The following is a 26,993-nucleotide window of genomic DNA, read 5'->3' on the forward strand; positions in this document are numbered from 1 at the left end:
ACATCACACTGATCACAAGAAAATCGACTAATTGACTGAAAAAATATTCCTTCAATGTGAATTCCAAATGACTATTTTGGAAAATCTTTTGAAGCGAAAGCCAGTACCAATAACCAGTTTTCAAATGAAAATAATGATTTTGTCAGTTGGGCTGCCTATGGTTTAGAATTCGGTGTGTAAATAAAGACTGACAAGCCTACGTCACTTTCTGGCGCGTGTTTTAGCCTTTTTAAATCTAGCTTATACAAGTAGGTTTTTTTTTTTAAGGGATCAATTGGTTTTAAAAGCCTGCGCTGCTCGCAAGTATTTGTAGCGGGTTTGGATTTAACCATCATATGTTCATCATCCGACAGGTCATTTTCACCTAATGATTTTTCAGTTTCCTCTTTTGAATTCTCTTCGTTTTGAATATGACCTCTTATTCCGTGTGTTGAACGACGTTGTTTTTATACCACATAGGGCATTTCAGCTGGGTTTGGCTTGGCTCTTTTAAGTGCTTGATAGTTTTAACTGCCTTTCTTGTTGAGATTTGGGTAATGTTAGGACAGGAATTAATCATTGCTTGTATCGTGCAATGAGCTTCATTCTGTAATTGCTGCAATGCCGGGCCCGGATATTAGTGTTTGTCACAAGAAGTTGTGTTTCTTGGCACGGCTATTTGGTTTAATTTTTAGTTCTCTAGTAATCGTTGTAGCGTGTTATAGAGCTATGCAACGTGTCACAGTAATACTGAAAAGGCTTGAATTGTATTTAAATAACGAGTGTGTTTTTGCAAATGCTTCGCTCCACTGATATAGTGCGTTTGAATTGTGGAGGCTCAGTCAGTTTTCTCCCTTTGTTTGCAGCAGTGCATAGACTGTGTTTTAAAATGAGAGACAATATTTGCTTCAAGCTAAACAAGATGTTAACTCCATAAAAAGACCGTAAACGTCTTAGAGGCAACTTTTTGTGTATTAAGCGATCACCCTCGGCCGGGGAATGGCTAAGTGACCGCTTAATACAGGTTGTACAAAATACAGGTCAGAACACGGTGAAAATGTCATTTTACATTACGTAGTAAACAGCTTATGCATAAAAGCTAACGTAGCTGCTACTAAAAATAGTTCGCGGGAAAAAATACAGGGAAATCTATGGAAAGTTCAAAACACGACTGGACGCTTTCCGTCACTGTTGCATGCCTCCAATTTTTTTCTTAAAATCCTTTTTCTAGTGCCAAAAGTTTCCAATTCATGAATTTTTCAGAAGCGATGTTTTATTTGACATCGGATTTCCATACAAACACTGTTATTTCAAACCTGTTATTTTTCAGAAGCGATGTTTTATGAAAATTATTTGACATCGGATTTCCATACAAACACTGTTATTTCAAACCTGTTATTTTTCAGAAGCGATGTTTTATGAAAATTATTTGACATCGGATTTCCATACAAACACTGTTATTTCAAACCTGTTATTTTTCAGAAGCGATGTTTTATGAAAATTATTTGACATCAAATTTCCATACAAACACTGTTATTTCAAACCTGTTATTTTTCAGAAGCGATGTTTTATGAAAATTATTTGACATCGGATTTCCATACAAACACTGTTATTTCAAACCTGTTATTTTTCAGAAGCGATGTTTTATGAAAATTATTTGACATCGGATTTCCATACAAACACTGTTATTTCAAACCTGTTATTTTTCAGAAGCGATGTTTTATGAAAATTATTTGACATAGGATTTCCATACAAACACTGTTATTTCAAACCTGTTATTTTTCAGAAGCGATGTTTTATGAAAATTATTTGACATCGGATTTCCATACAAACACTGTTATTTCAAACCTGTTATTTTTCAGAAGCGATGTTTTATGAAAATTATTTGACATCGGTTTTCCATACAAACACTGTTATTTCAAACCTGTTATTTTTCAGAAGCGATGTTTTATGAAAATTATTTGACATCGGTTTTCCATACAAACACTGTTATTTCAAACCTGTTATTTTTCAGAAGCGATGTTTTATGAAAATTATTTGACATCGGATTTCTATACAAACACTGTTATTTCAAACCTGTTATTTTTCAGAAGCGATGTTTTATGAAAATTATTTGACATCGGTTTTCCATACAAACACTGTTATTTCAAACCTGTTATTTTTCAGAAGCGATGTTTTATGAAAATTATTTGACATCAAATTTCCATACAAACACTGTTATTTCAAACCTGTTATTTTTCAGAAGCGATGTTTTATGAAAATTATTTGACATCGGATTTCCATACGAACACTGTTATTTCAAACCTGTTATTTTTCGGAAGCGATGTTTTATGAAAATTATTTGACATCGGATTTCCATAGAAACACTGTTATTTCAAGCCTGTTTGCCTACCCGTCAAAATGGCGTCGAAAACCGTGATAAGGCCTATTCCAGAAAGTAACTAAAGGTGGATTTCCACTGTCGCGTAAATTTTACGTGCGTACAGACGTGCATTGAGCTGGCTTTACGTACGTAAATAAAATAAGAAGCGATGTATCAGTCGCGTGCGTAAACGTAAAAAGTTGAATGCTGTTCAACTTTTTACATTTACGCACGCCGCTCATACATCGCGTCTTATTTTATTTACGTACGTAAAGCCAGCTCAATTCACGTCTGTACGCAGGTAAAATTTACGCGACAGTGGAACTCCACCTTAAGGCATTCGCAGAAAGTCTGATTGTGTTGATTAGCTAGGTAAACTTACGGTATTTAACTGAAAGCAAGTTTTCTCACAAAGAAGTGCGACAACATAAGTTAAGCCGGCGATGGTTCTTGAAACGAACAACTTCACAGCTAGAATAATCAATGACATCGCTAATTCGAAAATATTTCGTTCTCGATCTAAAGCAAACACGACAGTGAAATTAAAAGAAACAACATAAAATAAAACATGATTGTTCAAGACTTACTGAGACCTTTAAGTTGTTTTCCTGTCAGGTCCATTCGCTCCCCAGCAAAGTCACAACTGATACCGTTCTGTCGATCGCCTGAATCGCTGATCCACTGACCGCGCGCTTATTTCTCTTCCCAAAGAAGGCCTGAAAGTCAATATAATCATCCTGTTAATGTGATCATCATGTTACATGTTGTCGCCGAAACGTCATGTTTTAATCTTGCTACTTTTTATTCTGAAATAATACAACAGTCCTGACAAAAGAAACCTCTGACACCGCAGGTCTCTTATGCCAGCGGAGATGGTCTTGTGCTCAGTCCGACAAAGAGGGAGAGGAAAGCCGGCCCCTAGACCTTATTTTGGCAGACCCCTTTCGGCTAGCGCTCACATCTGACTCTCTAACATTGAGTTGCATCTACATATAACATGAACAGCTGTCTTCCAAGTGGTACGTCTTGAGGTACATGCTAAAACTCACAAAACGAATAGAGAAATACCTCGTTGTTTATTTCAACAAAATGATCAGGCAATGATCAAAAGTATGAAAAGCTAGAGGGAAAAACGCACTTGTGATTAGTTCACGGTCAAGCGCATGCGCGAGCAGACCGGCTCAAAAATAAATTGTACGGGTCGACACTAAATTCGATGCGACCTTGTGGTGGAACAATCTGTTGAAATCGCGTCCGAATTTGGATCATCCACTTTTCGTTCTTCACTTTTTATAATCTTTGTTTCCTGTTGTAAATATAAGTTCGATTTTTGTAAGGTTAAAAGTGTTTTAGCATCCGAAAACGACATTTTTGTTGATAGCGCGGCCGACCGGCGACGGGACGTTCTGTGGACTCTCCGGAAGCACAGAAGTTAAGCGGACAGAGTGGAGTGGATGTAGAAATCCTGTGCAGTTAACAAGATACGTCCACCAAACGTGGAAAATTGGTAAAGGGATAAGTCTGTTTAAAATAGACAACGATTTCGCGGCACATCTGCTTTCGCTGGAAATGGCAAAGGTCACCAACTGGCTTTGGATGAACTCGCGAGGATTTTCTTGATTTCAATCGTACTGTTTGTTCATATGGAATTCAACTGTCAAAAACGGAGAATTCGACGGACAAACAGCATCAAACATCAGTGTTTTACTTTGGATGGAAAAAATTGAGCAACAGTGAGACGCGAAGCGAATAAATATGAGATCAAATGTGCGAGTTAGTTGTAGTCTATTAGCGGGCTCGAATAGCGGGCAGTAGAAAAAAATCCAAAAGATTTGCGGCAAACTACAAAATCTATTGTAAGGTATTCATTTATCTATACAATTATGGTCATTGCGAGTGGCAAACGCAGTTTTGATTTGCCACTATGGCAGAGTTTTCTCAAATGCATTCCAGCATCTCTGAAGGACGCTCAGCGTTGTTACTAAACAGTCGCACCGCTTCTTGAAGCTTGCGGATTTCTCGTTTTTCGCCTTCTCGCTGGTCTAATAAAATCAGGTTATCGAGTGTACACACTATATAGTAAGTTTATCACTGAATGCTGATGAAATACTGGATTTAGGGAGCTTCTCGGATTTTCGAACCGCGCGTAATAAAAAAAGGTCAATGCCGCGAGATATCGACATTGTACTAAAATAAAACCGTATACGTTTGCATAAGTTCTTGCATTTCTTGAATGTCCAAGCGGCGCTGCAAAAATCCCCATGTGTTTTACATGGACAGCCTTTTTTTTTTCTTTCTGAAACGTGACCAAAACACTGGTCGGTCATGTCAGTTTTATTTTTATGCCAGCAAGTTATACTGAAGACTTGCCCGCCGCCAAAAACAATTGGCTTGACAGCGCTTACGTTATCGCTCGCACATGCGCCGAACCGTGAAACTCTCCCTTTAACGACAAGAGAATCTTTTCATTATTTTAATTTTGTTTTATAAAAGAAAAACGCTCAATGTATGATTGTGATTGTTCATTCTACCCCAAGGCTTGGCATCCGTACAGATCGACGTTGTAGTTCAGTTTTTCATCTCAGTTAACCCTTTAACCTCTAATATCAAAGAACAAATTCTCCCATCTTGTCCCGTTACTTTTCTTATAAAAGTACTGTGGAGAAGTTATTAAAATACAGTCGAACCTGTATTAAGCGGTCACCCTCGGGGAATGGCTAAGTGACCGCTTACATACAAACATACATACATACATACATAAACTTTATCTAGACACGGTAAAAACATCAGTTACATGCACGACAAAAATTAAACCTGATTTACATGTTTGCCGTGTGGGAGTACGAGGAGGACTATTGGCGATCTATCTCATTTCTAAAATTAGTAAAAGATCTAATGGCTCTGACGTTAGATGGAAGGCTGTTCCACAAATGTGCTCCACTGTAGCAGAAACTACGTTTCAAAAAATCGGTACGAGGCTTAGGCAGAGCCAATTTGCTGTCACTATTTCTAAGTCCATAGTCCGTGCTGAAGGGCTTAAGGTACTCCGAAGACTGATCATTTAAAGTTTTAAACATGATTTTCAATTTTTGCTTCTTCATTCTGGTACAGAGATTATCCCCGGTCCCAGCTTACCGCGTAGGGCGGTGGCGCTAGAATAGTAATCTGACTTTGTTATGACCCGAATGGCGCGAGTTTGTAGTTTTTGTAATTTGTCAGCTAATTCGTTGCTGAGACCGTCCCACACAGGACAGCAATAATCAAAATATGGTTCAATAAGGGCTCTATATAGTAATATTGCTGTATCGTCGCAAATGAACGGCCTCAGTTTTTTAAGTGCACCTATGCCAGAGGAGATAATCTTGGCAGTCTTATTAACATGTTTGGACCACGAAAGATTTTGATCGATGTAAAGTCCTAAGGATTTGGTGTGGGGCACTCTATCAATTTCGTGACCTTCAATTTGTACAGTAAGTGAATGGCCACTTGTAGTACTAGCCAGTCTCTGCCGTGAGCCTATTAACATTAATTCCGTTTTGGCAATATTCAGGCTGAGCTTATTTACATTGAGCCATTCATGAAGGTTAGCTAGTACTGCCTGTAGCTAATACCGCTTAATACAGGTTGACCGCTTAATACAGGACCTCTAATATAAAAGAACAAATTCTCCTATCTTGTCCCGTTACTTTTCTTATAAAAAGTACTGTGGAGATTTTACAGGGTCGTTCATAGCGCGGGGGCAGAGGGGGGAAACTCAATTTGTTTCTAACATCACACTGATCACAAGAAAATCGACTAATTGACTGAAAAAATATTCCTTCAATGTGAATTCCAAATGACTATTTTGGAAAATCTTTTGAAGCGAAAGCCAGTACCAATAACCAGTTTTCTTATGAAAATAATGATTTTGTCAGTTGGGCTGCCTATGGTTTAGAATTCGGTGTGTAAATAAAGACTGACAAGCCTACGTCACTTTCTGGCGCGTGTTTTAGCCTTTTTAAATCTAGCTTATACAAGTAGGTTTTTTTTTTTAAGGGATCAATTGGTTTTAAAAGCCTGCGCTGCTCGCAAGTATTTGTAGCGGGTTTGGATTTAACCATCATATGTTCATCATCCGACAGGTCATTTTCACCTAATGATTTTTCAGTTTCCTCTTTTGAATTCTCTTCGTTTTGAATATGACCTCTTATTCCGTGTGTTGAACGACGTTGTTTTTATACCACATAGGGCATTTCAGCTGGGTTTGGCTTGGCTCTTTTAAGTGCTTGATAGTTTTAACTGCCTTTCTTGTTGAGATTTGGGTAATGTTAGGACAGGAATTAATCATTGCTTGTATCGTGCAATGAGCTTCATTCTGTAATTGCTGCAATGCCGGGCCCGGATATTAGTGTTTGTCACAAGAAGTTGTGTTTCTTGGCACGGCTATTTGGTTTAATTTTTAGTTCTCTAGTAATCGTTGTAGCGTGTTATAGAGCTATGCAACGTGTCACAGTAATACTGAAAAGGCTTGAATTGTATTTAAATAACGAGTGTGTTTTTGCAAATGCTTCGCTCCACTGATATAGTGCGTTTGAATTGTGGAGGCTCAGTCAGTTTTCTCCCTTTGTTTGCAGCAGTGCATAGACTGTGTTTTAAAATGAGAGACAATATTTGCTTCAAGCTAAACAAGATGTTAACTCCATAAAAAGACCGTAAACGTCTTAGAGGCAACTTTTTGTGTATTAAGCGATCACCCTCGGCCGGGGAATGGCTAAGTGACCGCTTAATACAGGTTGTACAAAATACAGGTCAGAACACGGTGAAAATGTCATTTTACATTACGTAGTAAACAGCTTATGCATAAAAGCTAACGTAGCTGCTACTAAAAATAGTTCGCGGGAAAAAATACAGGGAAATCTATGGAAAGTTCAAAACACGACTGGACGCTTTCCGTCACTGTTGCATGCCTCCAATTTTTTTCTTAAAATCCTTTTTCTAGTGCCAAAAGTTTCCAATTCATGAATTTTTCAGAAGCGATGTTTTATTTGACATCGGATTTCCATACAAACACTGTTATTTCAAACCTGTTATTTTTCAGAAGCGATGTTTTATGAAAATTATTTGACATCGGATTTCCATACAAACACTGTTATTTCAAACCTGTTATTTTTCAGAAGCGATGTTTTATGAAAATTATTTGACATCGGATTTCCATACAAACACTGTTATTTCAAACCTGTTATTTTTCAGAAGCGATGTTTTATGAAAATTATTTGACATCAAATTTCCATACAAACACTGTTATTTCAAACCTGTTATTTTTCAGAAGCGATGTTTTATGAAAATTATTTGACATCGGATTTCCATACAAACACTGTTATTTCAAACCTGTTATTTTTCAGAAGCGATGTTTTATGAAAATTATTTGACATCGGATTTCCATACAAACACTGTTATTTCAAACCTGTTATTTTTCAGAAGCGATGTTTTATGAAAATTATTTGACATAGGATTTCCATACAAACACTGTTATTTCAAACCTGTTATTTTTCAGAAGCGATGTTTTATGAAAATTATTTGACATCGGATTTCCATACAAACACTGTTATTTCAAACCTGTTATTTTTCAGAAGCGATGTTTTATGAAAATTATTTGACATCGGTTTTCCATACAAACACTGTTATTTCAAACCTGTTATTTTTCAGAAGCGATGTTTTATGAAAATTATTTGACATCGGATTTCCATACAAACACTGTTATTTCAAACCTGTTATTTTTCAGAAGCGATGTTTTATGAAAATTATTTGACATCGGATTTCCATACAAACACTGTTATTTCAAACCTGTTATTTTTCAGAAGCGATGTTTTATGAAAATTATTTGACATCGGATTTCCATACAAACACTGTTATTTCAAACCTGTTATTTTTCAGAAGCGATGTTTTATGAAAATTATTTGACATCGGTTTTCCATACAAACACTGTTATTTCAAACCTGTTATTTTTCAGAAGCGATGTTTTATGAAAATTATTTGACATCGGTTTTCCATACAAACACTGTTATTTCAAACCTGTTATTTTTCAGAAGCGATGTTTTATGAAAATTATTTGACATCGGATTTCTATACAAACACTGTTATTTCAAACCTGTTATTTTTCAGAAGCGATGTTTTATGAAAATTATTTGACATCGGTTTTCCATACAAACACTGTTATTTCAAACCTGTTATTTTTCAGAAGCGATGTTTTATGAAAATTATTTGACATCGGATTTCCATACAAACACTGTTATTTCAAACCTGTTATTTTTCAGAAGCGATGTTTTATGAAAATTATTTGACATCGGATTTCCATACAAACACTGTTATTTCAAACCTGTTATTTTTCAGAAGCGATGTTTTATGAAAATTATTTGACATAGGATTTCCATACAAACACTGTTATTTCAAACCTGTTATTTTTCAGAAGCGATGTTTTATGAAAATTATTTGACATCGGATTTCCATACAAACACTGTTATTTCAAACCTGTTATTTTTCAGAAGCGATGTTTTATGAAAATTATTTGACATCGGTTTTCCATACAAACACTGTTATTTCAAACCTGTTATTTTTCAGAAGCGATGTTTTATGAAAATTATTTGACATCGGATTTCCATACAAACACTGTTATTTCAAACCTGTTATTTTTCAGAAGCGATGTTTTATGAAAATTATTTGACATCGGATTTCCATACAAACACTGTTATTTCAAACCTGTTATTTTTCAGAAGCGATGTTTTATGAAAATTATTTGACATCGGATTTCCATACAAACACTGTTATTTCAAACCTGTTATTTTTCAGAAGCGATGTTTTATGAAAATTATTTGACATCGGTTTTCCATACAAACACTGTTATTTCAAACCTGTTATTTTTCAGAAGCGATGTTTTATGAAAATTATTTGACATCGGTTTTCCATACAAACACTGTTATTTCAAACCTGTTATTTTTCAGAAGCGATGTTTTATGAAAATTATTTGACATCGGATTTCTATACAAACACTGTTATTTCAAACCTGTTATTTTTCAGAAGCGATGTTTTATGAAAATTATTTGACATCGGTTTTCCATACAAACACTGTTATTTCAAACCTGTTATTTTTCAGAAGCGATGTTTTATGAAAATTATTTGACATCAAATTTCCATACAAACACTGTTATTTCAAACCTGTTATTTTTCAGAAGCGATGTTTTATGAAAATTATTTGACATCGGATTTCCATACGAACACTGTTATTTCAAACCTGTTATTTTTCGGAAGCGATGTTTTATGAAAATTATTTGACATCGGATTTCCATAGAAACACTGTTATTTCAAGCCTGTTTGCCTACCCGTCAAAATGGCGTCGAAAACCGTGATAAGGCCTATTCCAGAAAGTAACTAAAGGTGGATTTCCACTGTCGCGTAAATTTTACGTGCGTACAGACGTGCATTGAGCTGGCTTTACGTACGTAAATAAAATAAGAAGCGATGTATCAGTCGCGTGCGTAAACGTAAAAAGTTGAATGCTGTTCAACTTTTTACATTTACGCACGCCGCTCATACATCGCGTCTTATTTTATTTACGTACGTAAAGCCAGCTCAATTCACGTCTGTACGCAGGTAAAATTTACGCGACAGTGGAACTCCACCTTAAGGCATTCGCAGAAAGTCTGATTGTGTTGATTAGCTAGGTAAACTTACGGTATTTAACTGAAAGCAAGTTTTCTCAAAAAGAAGTGCGACAACATAAGTTAAGCCGGCGATGGTTCTTGAAACGAACAACTTCACAGCTAGAATAATCAATGACATCGCTAATTCGAAAATATTTCGTTCTCGATCTAAAGCAAACACGACAGTGAAATTAAAAGAAACAACATAAAATAAAACATGATTGTTCAAGACTTACTGAGACCTTTAAGTTGTTTTCCTGTCAGGTCCATTCGCTCCCCAGCAAAGTCACAACTGATACCGTTCTGTCGATCGCCTGAATCGCTGATCCACTGACCGCGCGCTTATTTCTCTTCCCAAAGAAGGCCTGAAAGTCAATATAATCATCCTGTTAATGTGATCATCATGTTACATGTTGTCGCCGAAACGTCATGTTTTAATCTTGCTACTTTTTATTCTGAAATAATACAACAGTCCTGACAAAAGAAACCTCTGACACCGCAGGTCTCTTATGCCAGCGGAGATGGTCTTGTGCTCAGTCCGACAAAGAGGGAGAGGAAAGCCGGCCCCTAGACCTTATTTTGGCAGACCCCTTTCGGCTAGCGCTCACATCTGACTCTCTAACATTGAGTTGCATCTACATATAACATGAACAGCTGTCTTCCAAGTGGTACGTCTTGAGGTACATGCTAAAACTCACAAAACGAATAGAGAAATACCTCGTTGTTTATTTCAACAAAATGATCAGGCAATGATCAAAAGTATGAAAAGCTAGAGGGAAAAACGCACTTGTGATTAGTTCACGGTCAAGCGCATGCGCGAGCAGACCGGCTCAAAAATAAATTGTACGGGTCGACACTAAATTCGATGCGACCTTGTGGTGGAACAATCTGTTGAAATCGCGTCCGAATTTGGATCATCCACTTTTCGTTCTTCACTTTTTATAATCTTTGTTTCCTGTTGTAAATATAAGTTCGATTTTTGTAAGGTTAAAAGTGTTTTAGCATCCGAAAACGACATTTTTGTTGATAGCGCGGCCGACCGGCGACGGGACGTTCTGTGGACTCTCCGGAAGCACAGAAGTTAAGCGGACAGAGTGGAGTGGATGTAGAAATCCTGTGCAGTTAACAAGATACGTCCACCAAACGTGGAAAATTGGTAAAGGGATAAGTCTGTTTAAAATAGACAACGATTTCGCGGCACATCTGCTTTCGCTGGAAATGGCAAAGGTCACCAACTGGCTTTGGATGAACTCGCGAGGATTTTCTTGATTTCAATCGTACTGTTTGTTCATATGGAATTCAACTGTCAAAAACGGAGAATTCGACGGACAAACAGCATCAAACATCAGTGTTTTACTTTGGATGGAAAAAATTGAGCAACAGTGAGACGCGAAGCGAATAAATATGAGATCAAATGTGCGAGTTAGTTGTAGTCTATTAGCGGGCTCGAATAGCGGGCAGTAGAAAAAAATCCAAAAGATTTGCGGCAAACTACAAAATCTATTGTAAGGTATTCATTTATCTATACAATTATGGTCATTGCGAGTGGCAAACGCAGTTTTGATTTGCCACTATGGCAGAGTTTTCTCAAATGCATTCCAGCATCTCTGAAGGACGCTCAGCGTTGTTACTAAACAGTCGCACCGCTTCTTGAAGCTTGCGGATTTCTCGTTTTTCGCCTTCTCGCTGGTCTAATAAAATCAGGTTATCGAGTGTACACACTATATAGTAAGTTTATCACTGAATGCTGATGAAATACTGGATTTAGGGAGCTTCTCGGATTTTCGAACCGCGCGTAATAAAAAAAGGTCAATGCCGCGAGATATCGACATTGTACTAAAATAAAACCGTATACGTTTGCATAAGTTCTTGCATTTCTTGAATGTCCAAGCGGCGCTGCAAAAATCCCCATGTGTTTTACATGGACAGCCTTTTTTTTTTCTTTCTGAAACGTGACCAAAACACTGGTCGGTCATGTCAGTTTTATTTTTATGCCAGCAAGTTATACTGAAGACTTGCCCGCCGCCAAAAACAATTGGCTTGACAGCGCTTACGTTATCGCTCGCACATGCGCCGAACCGTGAAACTCTCCCTTTAACGACAAGAGAATCTTTTCATTATTTTAATTTTGTTTTATAAAAGAAAAACGCTCAATGTATGATTGTGATTGTTCATTCTACCCCAAGGCTTGGCATCCGTACAGATCGACGTTGTAGTTCAGTTTTTCATCTCAGTTAACCCTTTAACCTCTAATATCAAAGAACAAATTCTCCCATCTTGTCCCGTTACTTTTCTTATAAAAGTACTGTGGAGAAGTTATTAAAATACAGTCGAACCTGTATTAAGCGGTCACCCTCGGGGAATGGCTAAGTGACCGCTTACATACAAACATACATACATACATACATAAACTTTATCTAGACACGGTAAAAACATCAGTTACATGCACGACAAAAATTAAACCTGATTTACATGTTTGCCGTGTGGGAGTACGAGGAGGACTATTGGCGATCTATCTCATTTCTAAAATTAGTAAAAGATCTAATGGCTCTGACGTTAGATGGAAGGCTGTTCCACAAATGTGCTCCACTGTAGCAGAAACTACGTTTCAAAAAATCGGTACGAGGCTTAGGCAGAGCCAATTTGCTGTCACTATTTCTAAGTCCATAGTCCGTGCTGAAGGGCTTAAGGTACTCCGAAGACTGATCATTTAAAGTTTTAAACATGATTTTCAATTTTTGCTTCTTCATTCTGGTACAGAGATTATCCCCGGTCCCAGCTTACCGCGTAGGGCGGTGGCGCTAGAATAGTAATCTGACTTTGTTATGACCCGAATGGCGCGAGTTTGTAGTTTTTGTAATTTGTCAGCTAATTCGTTGCTGAGACCGTCCCACACAGGACAGCAATAATCAAAATATGGTTCAATAAGGGCTCTATATAGTAATATTGCTGTATCGTCGCAAATGAACGGCCTCAGTTTTTTAAGTGCACCTATGCCAGAGGAGATAATCTTGGCAGTCTTATTAACATGTTTGGACCACGAAAGATTTTGATCGATGTAAAGTCCTAAGGATTTGGTGTGGGGCACTCTATCAATTTCGTGACCTTCAATTTGTACAGTAAGTGAATGGCCACTTGTAGTACTAGCCAGTCTCTGCCGTGAGCCTATTAACATTAATTCCGTTTTGGCAATATTCAGGCTGAGCTTATTTACATTGAGCCATTCATGAAGGTTAGCTAGTACTGCCTGTAGCTAATACCGCTTAATACAGGTTGACCGCTTAATACAGGACCTCTAATATAAAAGAACAAATTCTCCTATCTTGTCCCGTTACTTTTCTTATAAAAAGTACTGTGGAGATTTTACAGGGTCGTTCATAGCGCGGGGGCAGAGGGGGGAAACTCAATTTGTTTCTAACATCACACTGATCACAAGAAAATCGACTAATTGACTGAAAAAATATTCCTTCAATGTGAATTCCAAATGACTATTTTGGAAAATCTTTTGAAGCGAAAGCCAGTACCAATAACCAGTTTTCTTATGAAAATAATGATTTTGTCAGTTGGGCTGCCTATGGTTTAGAATTCGGTGTGTAAATAAAGACTGACAAGCCTACGTCACTTTCTGGCGCGTGTTTTAGCCTTTTTAAATCTAGCTTATACAAGTAGGTTTTTTTTTTAAGGGATAAATTGGTTTTAAAAGCCTGCGCTGCTCGCAAGTATTTGTAGCGGGTTTGGATTTAACCATCATATGTTCATCATCCGACAGGTCATTTTCACCTAATGATTTTTCAGTTTCCTCTTTTGAATTCTCTTCGTTTTGAATATGACCTCTTATTCCGTGTGTTGAACGACGTTGTTTTTATACCACATAGGGCATTTCAGCTGGGTTTGGCTTGGCTCTTTTAAGTGCTTGATAGTTTTAACTGCCTTTCTTGTTGAGATTTGGGTAATGTTAGGACAGGAATTAATCATTGCTTGTATCGTGCAATGAGCTTCATTCTGTAATTGCTGCAATGCCGGGCCCGGATATTAGTGTTTGTCACAAGAAGTTGTGTTTCTTGGCACGGCTATTTGGTTTAATTTTTAGTTCTCTAGTAATCGTTGTAGCGTGTTATAGAGCTATGCAACGTGTCACAGTAATACTGAAAAGGCTTGAATTGTATTTAAATAACGAGTGTGTTTTTGCAAATGCTTCGCTCCACTGATATAGTGCGTTTGAATTGTGGAGGCTCAGTCAGTTTTCTCCCTTTGTTTGCAGCAGTGCATAGACTGTGTTTTAAAATGAGAGACAATATTTGCTTCAAGCTAAACAAGATGTTAACTCCATAAAAAGACCGTAAACGTCTTAGAGGCAACTTTTTGTGTATTAAGCGATCACCCTCGGCCGGGGAATGGCTAAGTGACCGCTTAATACAGGTTGTACAAAATACAGGTCATAACACGGTGAAAATGTCATTTTACATTACGTAGTAAACAGCTTATGCATAAAAGCTAACGTAGCTGCTACTAAAAATAGTTCGCGGGAAAAAATACAGGGAAATCTATGGAAAGTTCAAAACACGACTGGACGCTTTCCGTCACTGTTGCATGCCTCCAATTTTTTTCTTAAAATCCTTTTTCTAGTGCCAAAAGTTTCCAATTCATGAATTTTTCAGAAGCGATGTTTTATTTGACATCGGATTTCCATACAAACACTGTTATTTCAAACCTGTTATTTTTCAGAAGCGATGTTTTATGAAAATTATTTGACATCGGATTTCCATACAAACACTGTTATTTCAAACCTGTTATTTTTCAGAAGCGATGTTTTATGAAAATTATTTGACATCGGATTTCCATACAAACACTGTTATTTCAAACCTGTTATTTTTCAGAAGCGATGTTTTATGAAAATTATTTGACATCAAATTTCCATACAAACACTGTTATTTCAAACCTGTTATTTTTCAGAAGCGATGTTTTATGAAAATTATTTGACATCGGATTTCCATACAAACACTGTTATTTCAAACCTGTTATTTTTCAGAAGCGATGTTTTATGAAAATTATTTGACATCGGATTTCCATACAAACACTGTTATTTCAAACCTGTTATTTTTCAGAAGCGATGTTTTATGAAAATTATTTGACATCGGATTTCCATACAAACACTGTTATTTCAAACCTGTTATTTTTCAGAAGCGATGTTTTATGAAAATTATTTGACATCGGATTTCCATACAAACACTGTTATTTCAAACCTGTTATTTTTCAGAAGCGATGTTTTATGAAAATTATTTGACATCGGTTTTCCATACAAACACTGTTATTTCAAACCTGTTATTTTTCAGAAGCGATGTTTTATGAAAATTATTTGACATCGGATTTCCATACAAACACTGTTATTTCAAACCTGTTATTTTTCAGAAGCGATGTTTTATGAAAATTATTTGACATCGGATTTCCATACAAACACTGTTATTTCAAACCTGTTATTTTTCAGAAGCGATGTTTTATGAAAATTATTTGACATCGGATTTCCATACAAACACTGTTATTTCAAACCTGTTATTTTTCAGAAGCGATGTTTTATGAAAATTATTTGACATCGGTTTTCCATACAAACACTGTTATTTCAAACCTGTTATTTTTCAGAAGCGATGTTTTATGAAAATTATTTGACATCGGTTTTCCATACAAACACTGTTATTTCAAACCTGTTATTTTTCAGAAGCGATGTTTTATGAAAATTATTTGACATCGGTTTTCCATACAAACACTGTTATTTCAAACCTGTTATTTTTCAGAAGCGATGTTTTATGAAAATTATTTGACATCGGATTTCTATACAAACACTGTTATTTCAAACCTGTTATTTTTCAGAAGCGATGTTTTATGAAAATTATTTGACATCGGTTTTCCATACAAACACTGTTATTTCAAACCTGTTATTTTTCAGAAGCGATGTTTTATGAAAATTATTTGACATCAAATTTCCATACAAACACTGTTATTTCAAACCTGTTATTTTTCAGAAGCGATGTTTTATGAAAATTATTTGACATCGGATTTCCATACGAACACTGTTATTTCAAACCTGTTATTTTTCGGAAGCGATGTTTTATGAAAATTATTTGACATCGGATTTCCATAGAAACACTGTTATTTCAAGCCTGTTTGCCTACCCGTCAAAATGGCGTCGAAAACCGTGATAAGGCCTATTCCAGAAAGTAACTAAAGGTGGATTTCCACTGTCGCGTAAATTTTACGTGCGTACAGACGTGCATTGAGCTGGCTTTACGTACGTAAATAAAATAAGAAGCGATGTATCAGTCGCGTGCGTAAACGTAAAAAGTTGAATGCTGTTCAACTTTTTACATTTACGCACGCCGCTCATACATCGCGTCTTATTTTATTTACGTACGTAAAGCCAGCTCAATTCACGTCTGTACGCAGGTAAAATTTACGCGACAGTGGAACTCCACCTTAAGGCATTCGCAGAAAGTCTGATTGTGTTGATTAGCTAAGTAAACTTACGGTATTTAACTGAAAGCAAGTTTTCTCACAAAGAAGTGCGACAACATAAGTTAAGCCGGCGATGGTTCTTGAAACGAACAACTTCACAGCTAGAATAATCAATGACATCGCTAATTCGAAAATATTTCGTTCTCGATCTAAAGCAAACACGACAGTGAAATTAAAAGAAACAACATAAAATAAAACATGATTGTTCAAGACTTACTGAGACCTTTAAGTTGTTTTCCTGTCAGGTCCATTCGCTCCCCAGCAAAGTCACAACTGATACCGTTCTGTCGATCGCCTGAATCGCTGATCCACTGACCGCGCGCTTATTTCTCTTCCCAAAGAAGGCCTGAAAGTCAATATAATCATCCTGTTAATGTGATCATCATGTTACATGTTGTCGCCGAAACGTCATGTTTTAATCTTGCTACTTTTTATTCTGAAATAATACAACAGTCCTGACAAAAGAAACCTCTGACACCGCAGGTCTCTTATGCCAGCGGAGATGGTCTTGTGCTCAGTCCGACAAAGAGGGAGAGGAAAGCCGGCCCCTAGACCTTATTTTGGCAGACCCCTTTCGGCTAGCGCTCACATCTGACTCTCTAACATTGAGTTGCATCTACATATAACATGAACAGCTGTCTTCCAAGTGGTACGTCTTGAGGTACATGCTAAAACTCACAAAACGAATAGAGAAATACCTCGTTGTTTATTTCAACAAAATGATCAGGCAATGATCAAAAGTATGAAAAGCTAGAGGGAAAAACGCACTTGTGATTAGTTCACGGTCAAGCGCATGCGCGAGCAGACCGGCTCAAAAATAAATTGTACGGGTCGACACTAAATTCGATGCGACCTTGTGGTGGAACAATCTGTTGAAATCGCGTCCGAATTTGGATCATCCACTTTTCGTTCTTCACTTTTTATAATCTTTGTTTCCTGTTGTAAATATAAGTTCGATTTTTGTAAGGTTAAAAGTGTTTTAGCATCCGAAAACGACATTTTTGTTGATAGCGCGGCCGACCGGCGACGGGACGTTCTGTGGACTCTCCGGAAGCACAGAAGTTAAGCGGACAGAGTGGAGTGGATGTAGAAATCCTGTGCAGTTAACAAGATACGTCCACCAAACGTGGAAAATTGGTAAAGGGATAAGTCTGTTTAAAATAGACAACGATTTCGCGGCACATCTGCTTTCGCTGGAAATGGCAAAGGTCACCAACTGGCTTTGGATGAACTCGCGAGGATTTTCTTGATTTCAATCGTACTGTTTGTTCATATGGAATTCAACTGTCAAAAACGGAGAATTCGACGGACAAACAGCATCAAACATCAGTGTTTTACTTTGGATGGAAAAAATTGAGCAACAGTGAGACGCGAAGCGAATAAATATGAGATCAAATGTGCGAGTTAGTTGTAGTCTATTAGCGGGCTCGAATAGCGGGCAGTAGAAAAAAATCCAAAAGATTTGCGGCAAACTACAAAATCTATTGTAAGGTATTCATTTATCTATACAATTATGGTCATTGCGAGTGGCAAACGCAGTTTTGATTTGCCACTATGGCAGAGTTTTCTCAAATGCATTCCAGCATCTCTGAAGGACGCTCAGCGTTGTTACTAAACAGTCGCACCGCTTCTTGAAGCTTGCGGATTTCTCGTTTTTCGCCTTCTCGCTGGTCTAATAAAATCAGGTTATCGAGTGTACACACTATATAGTAAGTTTATCACTGAATGCTGATGAAATACTGGATTTAGGGAGCTTCTCGGATTTTCGAACCGCGCGTAATAAAAAAAGGTCAATGCCGCGAGATATCGACATTGTACTAAAATAAAACCGTATACGTTTGCATAAGTTCTTGCATTTCTTGAATGTCCAAGCGGCGCTGCAAAAATCCCCATGTGTTTTACATGGACAGCCTTTTTTTTTTCTTTCTGAAACGTGACCAAAACACTGGTCGGTCATGTCAGTTTTATTTTTATGCCAGCAAGTTATACTGAAGACTTGCCCGCCGCCAAAAACAATTGGCTTGACAGCGCTTACGTTATCGCTCGCACATGCGCCGAACCGTGAAACTCTCCCTTTAACGACAAGAGAATCTTTTCATTATTTTAATTTTGTTTTATAAAAGAAAAACGCTCAATGTATGATTGTGATTGTTCATTCTACCCCAAGGCTTGGCATCCGTACAGATCGACGTTGTAGTTCAGTTTTTCATCTCAGTTAACCCTTTAACCTCTAATATCAAAGAACAAATTCTCCCATCTTGTCCCGTTACTTTTCTTATAAAAGTACTGTGGAGAAGTTATTAAAATACAGTCGAACCTGTATTAAGCGGTCACCCTCGGGGAATGGCTAAGTGACCGCTTACATACAAACATACATACATACATACATAAACTTTATCTAGACACGGTAAAAACATCAGTTACATGCACGACAAAAATTAAACCTGATTTACATGTTTGCCGTGTGGGAGTACGAGGAGGACTATTGGCGATCTATCTCATTTCTAAAATTAGTAAAAGATCTAATGGCTCTGACGTTAGATGGAAGGCTGTTCCACAAATGTGCTCCACTGTAGCAGAAACTACGTTTCAAAAAATCGGTACGAGGCTTAGGCAGAGCCAATTTGCTGTCACTATTTCTAAGTCCATAGTCCGTGCTGAAGGGCTTAAGGTACTCCGAAGACTGATCATTTAAAGTTTTAAACATGATTTTCAATTTTTGCTTCTTCATTCTGGTACAGAGATTATCCCCGGTCCCAGCTTACCGCGTAGGGCGGTGGCGCTAGAATAGTAATCTGACTTTGTTATGACCCGAATGGCGCGAGTTTGTAGTTTTTGTAATTTGTCAGCTAATTCGTTGCTGAGACCGTCCCACACAGGACAGCAATAATCAAAATATGGTTCAATAAGGGCTCTATATAGTAATATTGCTGTATCGTCGCAAATGAACGGCCTCAGTTTTTTAAGTGCACCTATGCCAGAGGAGATAATCTTGGCAGTCTTATTAACATGTTTGGACCACGAAAGATTTTGATCGATGTAAAGTCCTAAGGATTTGGTGTGGGGCACTCTATCAATTTCGTGACCTTCAATTTGTACAGTAAGTGAATGGCCACTTGTAGTACTAGCCAGTCTCTGCCGTGAGCCTATTAACATTAATTCCGTTTTGGCAATATTCAGGCTGAGCTTATTTACATTGAGCCATTCATGAAGGTTAGCTAGTACTGCCTGTAGCTAATACCGCTTAATACAGGTTGACCGCTTAATACAGGACCTCTAATATAAAAGAACAAATTCTCCTATCTTGTCCCGTTACTTTTCTTATAAAAAGTACTGTGGAGATTTTACAGGGTCGTTCATAGCGCGGGGGCAGAGGGGGGAAACTCAATTTGTTTCTAACATCACACTGATCACAAGAAAATCGACTAATTGACTGAAAAAATATTCCTTCAATGTGAATTCCAAATGACTATTTTGGAAAATCTTTTGAAGCGAAAGCCAGTACCAATAACCAGTTTTCTTATGAAAATAATGATTTTGTCAGTTGGGCTGCCTATGGTTTAGAATTCGGTGTGTAAATAAAGACTGACAAGCCTACGTCACTTTCTGGCGCGTGTTTTAGCCTTTTTAAATCTAGCTTATACAAGTAGGTTTTTTTTTTAAGGGATAAATTGGTTTTAAAAGCCTGCGCTGCTCGCAAGTATTTGTAGCGGGTTTGGATTTAACCATCATATGTTCATCATCCGACAGGTCATTTTCACCTAATGATTTTTCAGTTTCCTCTTTTGAATTCTCTTCGTTTTGAATATGACCTCTTATTCCGTGTGTTCAACGACGTTGTTTTTATACCACATAGGGCATTTCAGCTGGGTTTGGCTTGGCTCTTTTAAGTGCTTGATAGTTTTAACTGCCTTTCTTGTTGAGATTTGGGTAATGTTAGGACAGGAATTAATCATTGCTTGTATCGTGCAATGAGCTTCATTCTGTAATTGCTGCAATGCCGGGCCCGGATATTAGTGTTTGTCACAAGAAGTTGTGTTTCTTGGCACGGCTATTTGGTTTTTTAGTTCTCTAGTAATCGTTGTAGCGTGTTATAGAGCTATGCAACGTGTCACAGTAATACTGAAAAGGCTTGAATTGTATTTGAATAACGAGTGTGTTTTTGCAAATGCTTCGCTCCACTGATATAGTGCGTTTGAATTGTGGAGGCTCAGTCAGTTTTCTCCCTTTGTTTGCAGCAGTGCATAGACTGTGCTTTACTGAAAATGAGAGACAATACTTGCTTCAAGCTAAACAAGATGTTAACTCCATAAAAAGACCGTAAACGTCTTAGAGGCAACTTTTTGTGTATTAAATTAAGCGGTCACCCTCGGCCGGGGAATGGCTAAGTGACCGCTTAATACAGGTTGTACAAAATACAGGTCAGAACACGGTGAAAATGTCATTTTACATTACGTAGTAAACAGCTTATGCATAAAAGCTAACGTAGCTGCTACTAAAAATAGTTCGCGGGAAAAAATACAGGGAAATGTATGGAAAGTTCAAAACACGACTGGACGCTTTCCGTCACTGTTGCATCCCTCCAATTTTTTTCTTAAAATCCTTTTTCTAGTGCCAAAAGTTTCCAATTCATGAATTTTTCAGAAGCAATGTTTTATGGAAATTATTTGACATCGGATTTCCATACAAACACTGTTATTTCAAACCTGTTATTTTTCAGAAGCGATGTTTTATGAAAATTATTTGACATCGGATTTCCATACAAACACTGTTATTTCAAACCTGTTATTTTTCAGAAGCGATGTTTTATGAAAATTATTTGACATCGGATTTCCATACAAACACTGTTATTTCAAACCTGTTATTTTTCAGAAGCGATGTTTTATGAAAATTATTTGACATCGGATTTCCATACGAACACTGTCATTTCAAACCTGTTATTTTTCAGAAGCGATGTTTTATGAAAATTATTTGACATCGGATTTCCATACAAACACTGTTATTTCAAACCTGTTATTTTTCAGAAGCGATATTTTATGAAAATTATTTGACATCGGATTTCCATACGAACACTGTTATTTCAAACCTGTTATTTTTCAGAAGCGATGTTTTATGAAAATTATTTGACATCGGATTTCCATACAAACACTGTTATTTCAAGCCTGTTTGCCTACCCGTCAAAATGGCGTCGAAAACCGTGATAAGGCCTATTCCAGAAAGTAACTAAAGGTGGATTTCCACTGTCGCGTAAATTTTACGTGCGTACAGAAGTGAATTTAGCTGGTTTTTTCGTACGTAAATAGAATAAGAAGCGATGTATGAGCAAGAAGTTGAGTGCTGTTCAACTTCTTAAAGGTGGATTTCAACTGTCGCGTAAATTTTACGTGCGTACAGACGTGCATTGAGCTGGCTTTACGTACGCAAATAAAATAAGAAGCGATGTATCAGTCGCGTGCGTAAACGTAAAAAGTTGAATGCTGTTCAACTTTTTACATTTACGCACGCCGCTCATACATCGCGTCTTATTTTATTTACGTACGTAAAGCCAGCTCAATTCACGTCTGTACGCAGGTAAAATTTACGCGACAGTGGAACTCCACCTTAAGGCATTCGCAGAAAGTCTGATTGTGTTGATTAGCTAGGTAAACTTACGGTATTTAACTGAAAGCAAGTTTTCTCACAAAGAAGTGCGAAAATAACAACATAAGTTAAGCGATGGTTCTTGAAACGAACAACTTCACAGCTAGAATAATCAATGACATCGCTAATTCGAAAATATTTCGTTCTCGATCTAAAGCAAACACGACAGTGAAATTAAAAGAAACAACATAAAATAAAACATGATTGTTCAAGACTTACTGAGACCTTTAAGTTGTTTTCCTGTCAGGTCCATTCGCTCCCCAGCAAAGTCACAACTGATACCGTTCTGTCGATCGCCTGAATCGCTGATCCACTGACCGCGCGCTTATTTCTCTTCCCAAAGAAGGCCTGAAAGTCAATATAATCATCCTGTTTTTAATGTGATCATCATGTTACATGTTGTCGCCGAAACGTCATGTTTTAATCTCGCTACTTTTTATTCTGAAATAATACAACAGTCCTGACAAAAGAAACCTCTGACACCGCAGGTCTCTTATGCCAGCGGAGATGGTCTTGTGCTCAGTCCGACAAAGAGGGAGAGGAAAGCCGGCCCCTAGACCTTATTTTGGCAGACCCCTTTCGGCTAGCGCTCACATCTGACTCTCTAACATTGAGTTGCATCTACATATAACATGAACAGCTGTCTTCCAAGTGGTACGTCTTGAGGTACATGCTAAAACTCACAAAATGAATAGAGAAATACCTCGTTGTTTATTTCAACAAAATGATCAGGCAATGATCAAAAGTATGAAAAGCTAGAGCGAAAAACGCACTTGTGATTAGTTCACGGTCAAGCGCATGCGCGAGCAGACCGGCTCAAAAATAAATTGTACGGGTCGACACTAAATTCGATGCGACTTTGTGGTGGAACAATCTGTTGAAATCGCGTCCGAATTGGGATCATCCACTCTTCGTTCTTCACTTTTTATAATCTTTGTTTCCTGTTGTAAATATAAGTTCGATTTTTGTAAGGTTAAAAGTGTTTTAGCATCCGAAAACGACATTTTTGTTGATAGCGCGGCCGACCGGCGACGGGACGTTCTGTGGACTCTCTGGAAGCACAGAAGTTAAGCGGACAGAGTGGAGTGGATGTAGAAATCCTGTGCAGTTAACAAGATACGTTCACCAAACGTGGAAAATTGGTAAAGGGATAAGTTTGTTTAAAATAGACAACGATTTCGCGGCACATCTGCTTTCGCTGGAAATGGCAAAGGTCACCAACTGGCTTTGGATGAACTCGCGAGGATTTTCTTGATTTCAATCGTACTGTTTGTTCATATGGAATTCAACTGTCAAAAACGGAGAATTCGACGGACAAACAGCATCAAACATCAGTGTTTTACTTTGGATGGAAAAAATTGAGCAACAGTGAGACGCGAAGCGAATAAATATGAGATCAAATGTGCGAGTTAGTTGTAGTCTATTAGCGGGCTCGAATAGCGGGCAGTAGAAAAAAATCCAAAAGATTTGCGGCAAACTACAAAATCTATTGTAAGGTATTCATTTATCTATACAATTATGGTCATTGCGAATGGCAAACGCAGTTTTGATTTGCCACTATGGCAGAGTTTTCTCAAATGCATTCCAGCATCTCGGAAGGACGCTCAGTGTTGTTACTAAACAGTCGCATCGCTTCTTGAAGCTTGCGGATTTCTCGTTCTTCGCCTTCTCGCTGGTCTAATAAAATCAGGTCATCGAGTGTACACACTATATAGTAAGTTTATCACTGAATGCTGATGAAATACTGGATTTAGGGAGCTTCTCGGCTTTTCGAACTGCGCGTAATAAAAAAAGGTCGATGCCGCGAGATATCGACATTGTACTAAAATAAAACCGTATACGTTTGCATAAGTTCTTGCATTTCTTGAATGTCCAAGCGGCGCTGCAAAAATCCCCATGTGTTTTACATGGACAGCCCTTTTTTTTTTCTTTCTGAAACGTGACCAAAACACTGGCCGGTCATGTCAGTTTTATTTTTATGCCAGCAAGTTATACTGAAGACTTGCCCGCCGCCAAAAACAATCGGCTTGACAGCGCTTACGTTATCGCTCGCACATGCGCCGAACCGTGAAACTCTCCCTTTAACGACAAGAGAATCTTTTCATTATTTTAATTTTGTTTTATAAAAGAAAAACGCTCAATGTATGATTGTGATTGTTCATTCTACCCAAGGCTTGGCATCCGTACAGATCGACGTTGTAGTTCAGTTTTTCATCTCAGTTAACCCTTTAACCTCTAATATCAAAGAACAAATTCTCCCATCTTGTCCCGTTACTTTACTTATAAAAGTACTGTGGAGAAGTTATTAAAATACAGTCGAACCTGTATTAAGCGGTCACCCTCGGGGAATGGCTAAGTGACCGCATACATACATACATACATACATACATACATACATACATACATACATACATACATACATACATACATACATACATACATAAACTTTATTTAGACACGGTAAAAACATCAGTTACATGCACGACAAAAATTAAAACTGATTTACATGTTTACCGTGTGGGAGTACGAGGAGGACTACTAGCGATCTATCTCATTTCTAAAATTAGTAAAAGATCTAATGGCTCTGACGTTAGATGGAAGGCTGTTCCACAAATGTGCTCCACTGTAGCAGAAACTACGTTTCAAAAAATCGGTACGAGGCTTAGGCAGAGCCAATTTGCTGTCACTATTTCTAAGTCCATAGTCCGTGCTGAAGGGCTTAAGGTACTCCGAAGACTGATCATTTAAAGTTTTAAACATGATTTTCAATTTTTGCTTCTTCATTCTGGTACAGAGATTATCCCCGGTCCCAGCTTACCGCGTAGGGCGGTGGCGCTAGAATAGTAATCTGACTTTGTTATGACCCGAATGGCGCGAGTTTGTAGTTTTTGTAATTTGTCAGCTAATTCGTTGCTGAGACCGTCCCACACAGGACAGCAATAATCAAAATATGGTTCAATAAGGGCTCTGAACGGCCTCAGTTTTTTAAGTGCACCTATGCCAGAGGAGATAATCTTGGCAGTCTTATTAACATGTTTGGACCACGAAAGATTTTGATCGATGTAAAGTCCTAAGGATTTGGTGTGGGGCACTCTATCAATTTCGTGACCTTCAATTTGTACAGTAAGTGAATGGCCACTTGTAGTACTAGCCAGTCTCTGCCGTGAGCCTATTAACATTAATTCCGTTTTGGCAATATTCAGGCTGAGCTTATTTACATTGAGCCATTCATGAAGGTTAGCTAGTACTGCCTGTAGCTAATACCGCTTAATACAGGTTGACCGCTTAATACAGGACCTCTAATATAAAAGAACAAATTCTCCTATCTTGTCCCGTTACTTTTCTTATAAAAAGTACTGTGGAGATTTTACAGGGTCGTACATAGCGCGGGGGCAGAGGGGGGAAACTCAATTTGTTTCTAACATCACACTGATCACAAGAAAATCGACTAATTGACTGAAAAAATATTCCTTCAATGTGAATTCCAAATGACTATCTTGGAAAATCTTTTGAAGCGAAAGCCAGTACCAATAACCAGTTTTCTTATGAAAATAATGATTTTGTCAGTTGGGCTGCCTATGGTTTAGAATTCGGTGTGTAAATAAAGACTGACAAGCCTACGTCACTTTCTGGCGCGTGTTTTAGCCTTTTTAAATCTAGCTTATACAAGTAGGTTTTTTTTTTAAGGGATAAATTGGTTTTAAAAGCCTGCGCTGCTCGCAAGTATTTGTAGCGGGTTTGGATTTAACCATCATATGTTCATCATCCGACAGGTCATTTTCACCTAATGATTTTTCAGTTTCCTCTTTTGAATTCTCTTCGTTTTGAATATGACCTCTTATTCCGTGTGTTCAACGACGTTGTTTTTATACCACATAGGGCATTTCAGCTGGGTTTGGCTTGGCTCTTTTAAGTGCTTGATAGTTTTAACTGCCTTTCTTGTTGAGATTTGGGTAATGTTAGGACAGGAATTAATCATTGCTTGTATCGTGCAATGAGCTTCATTCTGTAATTGCTGCAATGCCGGGCCCGGATATTAGTGTTTGTCACAAGAAGTTGTGTTTCTTGGCACGGCTATTTGGTTTTTTAGTTCTCTAGTAATCGTTGTAGCGTGTTATAGAGCTATGCAACGTGTCACAGTAATACTGAAAAGGCTTGAATTGTATTTGAATAACGAGTGTGTTTTTGCAAATGCTTCGCTCCACTGATATAGTGCGTTTGAATTGTGGAGGCTCAGTCAGTTTTCTCCCTTTGTTTGCAGCAGTGCATAGACTGTGCTTTACTGAAAATGAGAGACAATACTTGCTTCAAGCTAAACAAGATGTTAACTCCATAAAAAGACCGTAAACGTCTTAGAGGCAACTTTTTGTGTATTAAATTAAGCGGTCACCCTCGGCCGGGGAATGGCTAAGTGACCGCTTAATACAGGTTGTACAAAATACAGGTCAGAACACGGTGAAAATGTCATTTTACATTACGTAGTAAACAGCTTATGCATAAAAGCTAACGTAGCTGCTACTAAAAATAGTTCGCGGGAAAAAATACAGGGAAATGTATGGAAAGTTCAAAACACGACTGGACGCTTTCCGTCACTGTTGCATCCCTCCAATTTTTTTCTTAAAATCCTTTTTCTAGTGCCAAAAGTTTCCAATTCATGAATTTTTCAGAAGCAATGTTTTATGGAAATTATTTGACATCGGATTTCCATACAAACACTGTTATTTCAAACCTGTTATTTTTCAGAAGCGATGTTTTATGAAAATTATTTGACATCGGATTTCCATACAAACACTGTTATTTCAAACCTGTTATTTTTCAGAAGCGATGTT

At 37.7% G+C, this 26,993-nt stretch overlaps 1 long non-coding RNA gene across 11 annotated transcripts in view; it reads right to left on the reverse strand.

Moving 5' to 3' along the window:
• The window catches only part of LOC146486014 (uncharacterized), a 370,416-nt gene that overhangs the window by 336,579 nt on the left and 6,844 nt on the right, over window positions 1-26,993 (reverse strand). For 5 of the 11 annotated variants that reach the window (XR_014860722.1, XR_014860715.1, XR_014860705.1 and 2 more), the window contains exons 3-6: window positions 22,384-22,512; window positions 16,742-16,870; window positions 10,254-10,382; window positions 2,929-3,057 (exon numbers count right to left, since the gene is read on the reverse strand). This is a non-coding gene — a long non-coding RNA (uncharacterized LOC146486014). The remainder of the gene's footprint in view (window positions 1-2,928; window positions 3,058-10,253; window positions 10,383-16,741; window positions 16,871-22,383; window positions 22,513-26,993) is intronic. The other 6 variants (XR_014860731.1, XR_014860730.1, XR_014860720.1 and 3 more) reach the window with 4 other exon arrangements.

Source organism: Pavona decussata, unplaced genomic scaffold, assembly GCF_977016875.1.
Source record: "Pavona decussata unplaced genomic scaffold, jaPavDecu1.1 SCAFFOLD_22, whole genome shotgun sequence".
Lineage (NCBI taxonomy): Eukaryota > Metazoa > Cnidaria > Anthozoa > Scleractinia > Agariciidae > Pavona > Pavona decussata.